The sequence below is a fragment of the Chiloscyllium punctatum genome, chromosome 28, assembly GCF_047496795.1.
Source record: "Chiloscyllium punctatum isolate Juve2018m chromosome 28, sChiPun1.3, whole genome shotgun sequence".
Lineage (NCBI taxonomy): Eukaryota > Metazoa > Chordata > Chondrichthyes > Orectolobiformes > Hemiscylliidae > Chiloscyllium > Chiloscyllium punctatum.
Genome location: NC_092766.1, coordinates 69,919,131 through 69,929,308, shown reverse-complemented (window position 1 = coordinate 69,929,308; position 10,178 = coordinate 69,919,131). Strand labels below are relative to the sequence as shown.

The 10,178-nt window shown below is 45.7% G+C and overlaps 1 non-coding gene across 1 annotated transcript; it reads right to left on the bottom strand.

The window, feature by feature from the left end:
- Nucleotides 1-8,027: 8,027 nt before the first annotated feature.
- trnas-aga (transfer RNA serine (anticodon AGA)) lies at nt 8,028-8,109 on the bottom strand. Its single transcript has one exon. It is a non-coding gene; the product is annotated as a tRNA-Ser (tRNA).
- Nucleotides 8,110-10,178: the final 2,069 nt, after the last annotated feature.

Genomic DNA, 10,178 nt, shown 5'->3' with positions numbered 1-10,178 from the left:
CGTGTTATCCCCTCAACTCTCCAGTGAATCCAAAAACTGACAGCTCTTAACGTGACCAGGTGCAAAACTCAAAAGGCAGAGTCATTATCAGACACACAAACTCATTACTTCAGTCTGTGGGGCAGTGCGAGACGTGTATGTCAAGAACTGCTCACACAAATAACACCGAAGCAATTCCAAACGGAGCTTCCCGATATTCTGGAGATTTAGTGCATTGCCAAGTAACAGAAAGTGCTGAAGTAACATTAAACAAAACAGTAAAATGTACCATGCAAAGTGAATATGACCAATTATATTCTCGATTAAATTAGCTCAACAATGCGCTGGTGCCTCCATCTGATCGAGCGAGCCAATCTACAGCCTCCCTCACCAGGACAGTAATGAAGGAAATGAGAGAAATATAACAAAGTTTCACGTTGCGATTGCCCACCTGTTAGCCACACCAACAAAAAACGAGAGAGCAGATTCAGTGCAGGATCTGGCTTCACAACAGCGGTGAAATAACGACGTCCACTCACTTTCAGGGAAAACTGTGAACAACTCACATTGTCCAGAATATGAATACACAGCGCAGGCTGTTTAGTTCCCATATTCTACTGCTGCCCCGACATTCATACAATAATGTACCTTTCAAAGAGAGCGTTTGTAGCTGTGGAATGACAGTGGCAGCTGTTTCCCCTCGCTCTTACTTCCGCCCTTGGTCGTGTAGGGCCTAGAATTCGCATCTTACACGCGGTAGTTGAGTGTGCAATTCTCTGTTGTGGAAAAGTGGAGTGTTTTGGAGCAGAAAGATGTAAAGTTCGGATGCTTCTGGAGTTCTTGTTGAAAAGTTCGGTGACGCTAGGAAGATGGTTTGCAGACTTTTCCTCCTTTTCTGGGTGACATTTTCAGCGCTGCAGAGGGTCCTGTGAAGCGCTGCTCTCATGTTCTGGTACGAATTCATTTGGTTTCATTCCCACTGCTTCCGTTTGTTGGGATTGCAGATTGGGTCCAACAGATGGAATCCGTGGATGAGTTCCCTGCTTCCAAGAATTGTCTGGCTGTCTTCTGCTTGCCCTGTCCTATTATTGTTGTGCCATTCTAGTCGAATATGTGGCCCTTGCCGTTTATACGTATTGCTACGAGGGACTGCTGGACTGACGCCCACACAAATTCTTTGCCAAGAACCAATATCCACCCACCTTCATTCGCAAATGCATGGCACACAAAGTTCGCAACGAGGATTTGCTGTGAGGTAATTTTTAAATCATGCTTCCCTCTGTTAAAAGCAAATTCTGGAAAACGATATCCAGACTTCTCCGAACGCTCGGACTTATGACAGCACAGAAACCGAGAGCCTCACTCAGACAACAACTCACGAGAAAACAAGGCCCAATACCCCATCATGTGCAGGTCAAACGTGGTTGACGAGATTCCACGCAGGGACTGCACGAAACACGACATAGGAGAAGGAGGCTGACAACTAGAGAGCTGCATTCATAATTTCATCTGGACTGTAAACGCCTCGGACAGCTGTTCCTTGCAGTTATGCACAGAATATTGAATGTCTCTGATTCCAGGGCTTGGAATTCGGATGATATGACCGTCTGCAGCACTGGTTACTTCCTTGTGTGAGGTAACTCCAGATGGAACACATGTCACACTCTATTGCTCATTGAGAAATACATCCAAAATAGGAGCTTAAAGCAGCATTTCTGTTGTCCTTCTGATGCTGCCCCTGACATGCCCTGTGGCACTGCGTTTCCTGAGGGTTCGGCACATGGTTCCACGATCGTATTATGTGCAGTAATCTGCATTTTCGCTTCAATAACGGGTGTGTGAAGGGGAGGTCCACCATTCTCTATTCTATTTTTCTCTTCTTATGCACAACTGCAATACAATAAAGGATCAATTAATATTGAAAGATGATATACAGAGGCGTGTGAAATACCGAAGTTTTAATGACATTTCTGCAATGGTTAGAGATTACCTTGATTCAGGAAATAAGGATGTATAGTCTGTTTGGTTGGAGTTGAGAAACAGTGAGGAATGAACTCACAAGCATGTGTAGTTTACAAGCCCACTCGCAGTAACCACAAAGGGAAATAAATTGTACAAGGGGGAAAAATGCGTGTGAGTGACAAAAATGGCAATAGTCATGCGTGATCTTATCTTCCCATCTAAAACTCTCGGTTCCATTGTAAAAACGTTTGGAGAACCAAAATCAAAAAAATATATATCACATGTCCCGTAAAACATCACGAGGGATATCTTTGTAATTGATTACTCTACTGGTGACTTAATTTTCCTATTTTCTTGGAAACCATCTCTTTAATTGTGAGCATCAGAAAAGGCTTTGTTTTGCCAGCAAGAAATAAATATGTGATTAACCTTTGTTCGTTTCTTGTATAAGAACACTGAGACTCCTCTGCCCCGCACTTCTTTTGCATTTCTATCGATTTTAACACTAGTGTGTCTTTTGATTCTTCCCAACAAAGTATATGACCTCGCATTCCCTACATGAAACTGCATCGGCCAAGAATACTCCAATTGTTGGAGGGAATCATGAGGAACAGAATATACATGTATTTGGAAAGGCAAGGACTGATTCGGGATTGTTAACATGGCTTTGTGCGTGGGAAATCATGTCTCACAAACTGGATTGAGTTTTTTGAAGAAGTAACAAAGAAGATTGATGAGGGCAGAGCAGTAAATGTGATCCATACGGTCTTCAGTAAGGCGTTCAATAATGTTCCCCATGGGAGACTGATTGGCAAGGTTAGATCTCATGTAACAGCAGTGGACCTAACACTAACCCTTGTGGTACGTCGCCAGGACCTGGACACAAAGAAGAACATGTTCCATCAACTACAACACTGTTTTCTATTGGCAAGCCAATTACTGATCAAAGCTGGAATCTCTCCCACAATTCCATTCCTCTGCATTTTGTATAATAGCCTATTGTGGGGAGACTTATCGAACAACTTGCTAAAACCCATATGCACCACATCAAACGGGTTACTGTCATCTACCTGTTTGGTCACTTTGTCAAAAAAGTCAACAAGATTCGTTAGGCAAGGCCTAACCATCACAAAACCGTGCTGACTGTCCCTGATCAGATTATTCTTTTCGAGATGGTCATAAATCCTATCTATAATAACCTTTTCCAACACGTTACCAACAACTGCAGTGAGACTCACTGGTCTGTAATTACCAGGGTTGTCTCTACAAAACTTTTCGCACAAGAGAACAACATATGCTATGTTCCATTCCACGGGTTCTATTCCTGTAGACAACGATGATTTGACGATCAATTCCAAAGGCTCATCAATCTCTTCCCTTGCTTCCCAGAAGGATGCTAGGACAGATCCCATCCGGCCCAGGGGACTTGTCTGTTTTCACAATCTTCAGTATTTCCATAACTAATCCTTGTGAACCTCAATCTCTACTACACTAGACGCAAGTATCTCTGCATCTTCCTCGCCAAGATTTTCATTTGCTATAGCGAATACTGTCGAAAAATATTTATTTAGTGCTTCCACAATCTCCTCTGGGCGGCATGGTGGCAAAGTGGTTAGCACTGCTGCCTCACAGCGCCACGAGACCCGGGTTCAATTCTTGCCTCAGGCGACTGACTGTGTGGAGTTTGCACGTTCTCCCCGTGTCTGCATGGGTTCCCTCCGGGTACTGCAGTTTCCTCCCACAGTCCAAAGGTGTGCAGGTCAAGGTGAATTGGCCATGCTAAATTGCCCGTAGTGTTAGGTAAGGGGTAGATGTAGATGTAGATGTAGATGTAGATGTAGATGTAGGTATGGGTGGGTTGCGCTTCGGCGGGGCGGTGTGGACTTGTTGGGCCGATGGGCCTGTTTCCACACTGTAAGTAATCTAATCTGACTCCACACAAAACTTACCAGTATTATCCTTGATTGTCCCAAATTTAACTCTCGTCATTCTTCGAGATAACGCTTTAAATATGGAACATTTCTGATGAAGAACTCGAGTTTCCCAAGTCTAATCAAATTACCGGCCTGGTTTGCAAGATAAGCTTTCTGAACTTTGAGTAGACATTGTTCCAGCAGGAAAGCATTCATAACGTCTGTCAGTAGGACTCGAACCTACGTCGGGAAACCCCAATGGACTTCTTAACCACGACTACAGACAAAAGCTGCAACGTTGAGCAGTGACCAAATCAGCCGTGATCTCATTAAGAGCTGCCGCTGACTTGATCAGTTAAATGGTTCCATCTCCTTTCAAACATTTGCTGTCATTTGTAAGGTGCAACACGCCAATGTAAACGAAGATTAGATGATTTACAGTGTGGAAACAGGCCTTTCGGCCCAACAAGTCCACATTGCCCCGCCGAAGCACAACCCACCCATACCCCAAACCTAACACTACGGGCAATTTAGCATGGCCAATTTACCTGACCGGCACAGCACTGGATTGTGGGAGGAAACCCGGGCAGACACGGGGAGAACGTGCAAACTCCACACAGTTAGTCGCCTAAGGTGGGAATTGAACCTGGATTTCTGGCGCTGTGAGACAACAGTGCTAACGACCGTGCCACCATGCCGCCCATGACGAAGAAACGCACAAGTTAGGAAAAGATATTTGCAGCCAAATTGAGTCAAAATTATTTAATGAAAGGAAAACCACACTTGGCAATTTGCTAGATCTTTTTGCGAACATGACCAGCAGAGGTAATCAAGGGAGCTATTGATCTGAGTATTCTTGGACATGAAACAAACAAAGGTTAGTGACATATTCATTTCTTTTTCTGGTGAACGAAATGGTCTTTCCTGATGGTTCCAATGAAAGAGATGGTTCCCAATAAAAGACAGAGATTAAGTCTCTTGTAGATATACTTCAATATGATACGATTCACTTTCAGCCCCTAATTACCCCAGAGATGGAGGGGGTGAGTTACTTTTCTTGACTCTTCAACTCCACAGCATGGAGGTACAGACATGAAACCGCTAGAGATGGAGTTCTTGAATTGGGAACCAGCGACACTGAAGGAACTAGGCAAAAGTGAGGACTGCAGATGCTGGAAACCTGATTTTAGATCAGAAAATGCTGGAAAAGCACAGAAGTCAGGCAGCATTGGAGGAGCAGGAAAGTCTACGTTTCTGTTGCCAGTCTTTCTGCGTTCTGCAAACAAGTTTCGTTTTTCGCTCAGATTTCCAGCAACTGCAGCTATTTGTTTTATATTAACATTCATAATGTTTAGGACAAACCCAATGACCTGCTAGCTTCGGAAAATCGGCAGAAGTCCTAGTACACCGATATGTTAGCTGAACAATACAACCATTCCATGAGCGGGAACATGATTCGGGCCACGGTGCTGAGAGTACCGAATCCTCACAAGTAAATAACAAGACAAGGCGAAAGATACTATCGTATTTGGTGTAAATAAAACACCCTTTCTGACATTTTCTTTGTAGATTATTTTCAACTTGTCCTCGAAGATTTACAAAGTGGGAAAAGGCCATTCCGCCTAATCAGAGAGCCATCTATTCCAGTCGCAGTTTCCAACTTTGGCCCAAAGTCTCGTGTGTTCTAATGTTCCCTGGGCAAATGTCAATAACTTTATCCTGTGTTCTTAAATGGCACAATAATGGGGCAGCTGTATGTCACTTTCACAACGACTTGTAACTGTTTTGAGGAACTCATGCTCATTTTCACCCACAGAAATATACCCCAAACCGACAGAGATATCTGTTGTGGTGAGCTGGAGTTTGAAATGGACAATAGGACAAATGCAAAAGCACAGAAGCGACGTCTTGATAGGACATCACAGGGGAGCGTCAACGTGGACCACAGTTAAAGTGGCAAATACCCCACGAGTTAGGTAGGTAGGATCCGAACCTACAATCTCCTGATCCGAATTCAGACGCGTTATCCATTATGCCACGTGCCCAAGAGACTCGCAATCCGCTGGCAGAATGTCGATATGTAATGTCATGGACTTTCACGGAATCAGAATTAAAAAGGTGAAGAAGCAGCGAAGATAATCACCAACACTGCTTCACTTCGAAGTCTCCAATTTGTGAAGCAGTGCCTTTCACTGGCAAAGGAGAAACATTTGTCCTCAGCTGCCTGCTTCAGGGTCGCCTCATTCTCTGCTGGAAGTTTCCATCGTTTTATTCACAGTCACGACGCGATTTCATGATCCACTCCAGAGAAAACGTGTCATGGTGTCGTCTACGCAAGACCCTGCCGAAACTCAGCAAGAGACATCTGGTCATTTCGAGATCAGGATGTGGAATTAGACGAGCTGCGTGGCACCTTTTATTGGCGCCGCCACTTCACTGCAAATTAGCGGCTCAAAACGAGCCGTTGTTACCATCAGCTTGATTTGTGCCTTCCTGCAGTGCATTTGCTAAACAACATCAGATAGATCCCATCCGGCCCAGCTGACTTATCTATTTTCACACTCTGCAGTATTTCTAATATCTCTTCCTTGTGAATCTGAATCTCTTCTAGTCTAGACGCAAGTATCTCTGTATCTTCCTCGCCAAGATTTTCATTATCTATAGCGAATCCTGTCGAAAAATATTTATTCAGTGCTTCCTCTATCTCCACTCTCTCCACACACGACTTCCCACTATTATCCTTGATTGTCCCAAATTTAACTCTCGTCGTTCTTTTATTGCTGACATACCTATGGAAAGCCTTCGGGTGAACCCTGATCCTATCTGCAAACAACTTCTCATGTCTCCTCCTGGCTCTTCTCAGCTCTCTTTTTAGGTCTTTCCTGGTATCGTTGGAACCCTCGAGCGCTCTAACTGAGTTTTCACGTTTTGTCCTAACATTAGACTTCTTGTTCTTTTTGACCAGGGATTCCACTTCTTTAGTAAACCACGGCTCACACGTTCTATATCTTCCTCCCTGCCTGACAGGTACATACTTATCTAGGACACACAGGAGCTTTTCCTTGAATAAGCTCCACATTTTTAATGTGCTCACCCCCTACAGTTTCCTACCCCACTCTGCGCTTCCTAAATCTTACCTCATTGCATCGTGATTTTCCTTCCAGCAGCTGAAACTCTTGCTCCGTGGAGTGCACCTATCCCTTTCAATCACGAAAGTAAACCTGAGAGAATTGTGATCGCTGTCTCCACAGTGCTCACCTACTTTCAAATCTAAAACCTGGCCAGGCTCGTTACCCAGTACTAAATCGAAAGTGGCTTCTTCTCTTGAAGGCATGTCTACATACTGTGTCAGGAAGCCCTCCCGCACACATTGGACAAAAACTGACCCATCTATTGTACTCCTACTGTAGTGATCTCAGTCAATATTTGGATATTGTCTTGAGTGTTCCAGAGTTTTTCATTGTCCCACAGTCCAGATGAAGTTTGTATTCCTCACGTACGGGAGCGAGAATTCTTTCAATGTCTCAGATCAGTTCCTGTGCCGAGAACATCAGAGTCAATGTCCCTTCCTCTACTTGGACTGACAATTTACACTTCTTCAATCTCCTATGATTCCATTTCCCTAAGAGTTTCTCAAGATTTCCAAAGCTGGAGCCTAAATTATATGGTTTGCTTCCTAAACATTTTTCCAACAGCCAACTGACAATATTTTCACAGTATCTCTTCACAATCCTCTGGCTTGCACCATGTCCAGGGATGAGAAGTCCCATTTGGTGGAGAGAGTTCCTAGGCTGGTGAGTTTCACTTTGGAACAAAGATCGTTAAGTGGCAATTTCCTGCGGTTGTTTGTAATGATGGGAGAGGGGGCGGTGGGGAATGAGCACTTTGACGAGCAAGAGGAAGTGTTGCCAATGACCAGAGTCAGAGAACAGAGGACAAGGGATTAAAGGAATCTAATGAAAAGCAGCACTTCTGCTCAGGGCGTTCAATAACAACGGCAGAAACCCGATGTGTCGAGCAGTGTATCTGGAAAGAGAAACAGAGATAATGTTTTAAATGTGGAGCATTTCTGATGAAGAACTCGAGTTTTCTCAAGTCTAAGTAAATTACAGGCCTGGTTTGCAAAACAGGTTTTCTGAACTTTGAAGTGTTCCAGCAGGAAAGCATTCATATCGTTGTCAGCCGGATTCGAACCTACGTGGGGAAACGCCAATGGATTTCTAATCCATCACCTTAACCACTCGGCCACGACTACAGACAGCATCGGCTCCTGAGCATTGACCAAATCAGCCGTGATCTCATTGAAAGCTGCCGCTGACTTGAGTGAAATGTTTCCATCTCCATTCATACCTTTGCTGTCATTTGTAAGGTGCGAGACACCAATGTAAAAGAAGAAAAGCACAAAGTTAGGAAAAGATATTTGCAGCAAAATTGAGTCGAAATTATTCATTGAAAGGAAAATCACACTTGACAATTTGCTCAATCTCTTTGCGAACATGACCAGCAGAGGTAATCAAGGGAGCTATTGATCTGAGTATTCTTGGACATGAAACAAACAATGTTTAATGACATATTCATTTCTTTTTCTGGCGAAGGAACCGGTCTTTCCAGATGCTCACATTGACAGAGATTTTTACCAATTAAAAAAGGCAAATAAATCCCATCTCACGCTGACACCATCGTGAGCGCTGCTGTTTTACAATGCCACAGCGTCAGGGTCAATTCCCGCCTCAAGCAACTTAATGTGTGGAGTTTGCACATTCTCCCCGTGGTTGCGTGCGCTTGCTCTGGTTTTGTCACACACTCCAAAAATGCATCGGTTAGTTGAAATGGCCGTGCTAAATTGACGGGGTTAATGGAGAGGAATGCATTTGGGCTCGGGCGGGTCGGTGTGGAGTTGCTGGGCCGAAGGGCCTGTTTGCACATTGTAAGTATTCTAACCTACAGTAGTCAATGACCACGGTACGGCGCACGTTGTTCGATGGGGCATATATAACTTTTCGATTGTTTTTCTTCAAAGTTTCTTTACAATTCAAACGGGAGAGGAAGAAGGGAAATGAATGTATCCCATAATTCTTGCCTTCTTTTCTCATTCAGAGGCGGTATTTTTTCCTGTACTTTTTTTTTACACTATGGTTACTGTTAGTGTTCTTGTGAGCTACACCGGCTGGTTTCTTCTTTCCTCAATGTTCCTCATCTCTACCCAAACACACTTTCCATCCTTATCTCCTGAACCAAAGTAATCTCTAACCATTGCATAATTGCCACGGAAACTGGGCTTTTCACACGCCTGGATATGTCATTTCCAATATTAATTGATCGATAACTGTGTTGCAATTGCGCACGAGAAGAGGAAAATAAAATAGAGGCCGGTGGTCCTAGGTTTCAAACACACGTAATTGCAGCTAAAACCCCGTCCAAAACAGCCCCCATCCCTAACCCCGTCCAACACCGCCGCCTCCCCCAACCCCGTCGAACACCACCTCCTCCCACAACCCCATCAAACACCAGCCCCATCCCCAACTCGGTCCAACTCCGCCCCCTACCGAATCCTGTCCATCACTGCCCCCTCCCCAACCCCATCAAACACCACCCCCTCCCCCAGCACCGTCCAACACCGCCGCCTCCCCAACCCCGTCCGCTACTGCCCTCTCCCCAATCTCATCCAAAACCGCTCCCTCCCCCAAAGCTCGACAAAACCTCTCCCTCCCCAATCCTGTCCAACACCGCCCCCTCCCCCAACCTCGTCCAACACTGCCCCCTCCCCAACCCCGTCCAACATTGCCCCCTCCCGCGAACACTTTCAAACACTGCCTTCTCCCCAATCCCGTCGAACACCGCCCCCTCTCCAACCATGTCCAACAATGCCCCCTCACCTCAACACCGTCCATCACTGTCCCCTCCCCCAACCCGGTCAAACACCGACCCATTCCCCAACACCATCCAACACCACCCCCTACACCGTCCAACACTGCCCCCTCCCCAAACCTGTCCAACACCGCCCCCAACCAACACCATCCAACACCGCCCACCTCCCCAGCCCCCTCATAAACCGACCCCGCCCCTACCCTGTCCAACACCGCCCCCTCCCCAAACCTGTCCAACACCGGCCGCTCAGCCCAAACCCATCTATCACTGCCCCCTCCCCCAGCCCCATCAAACACCGGCCACATCTCCAACCCCATCCAACACCGGCCCCACCCCAATCCCGCCCAACATCACCCCCTCCCCAAACCCCATCAAACACCGGCCCCATCCCCTACCCTGTCCAACACCACTTCGTCTCCAACACCGTCCAACACTGCCCCATCCCCAATGCGGTCA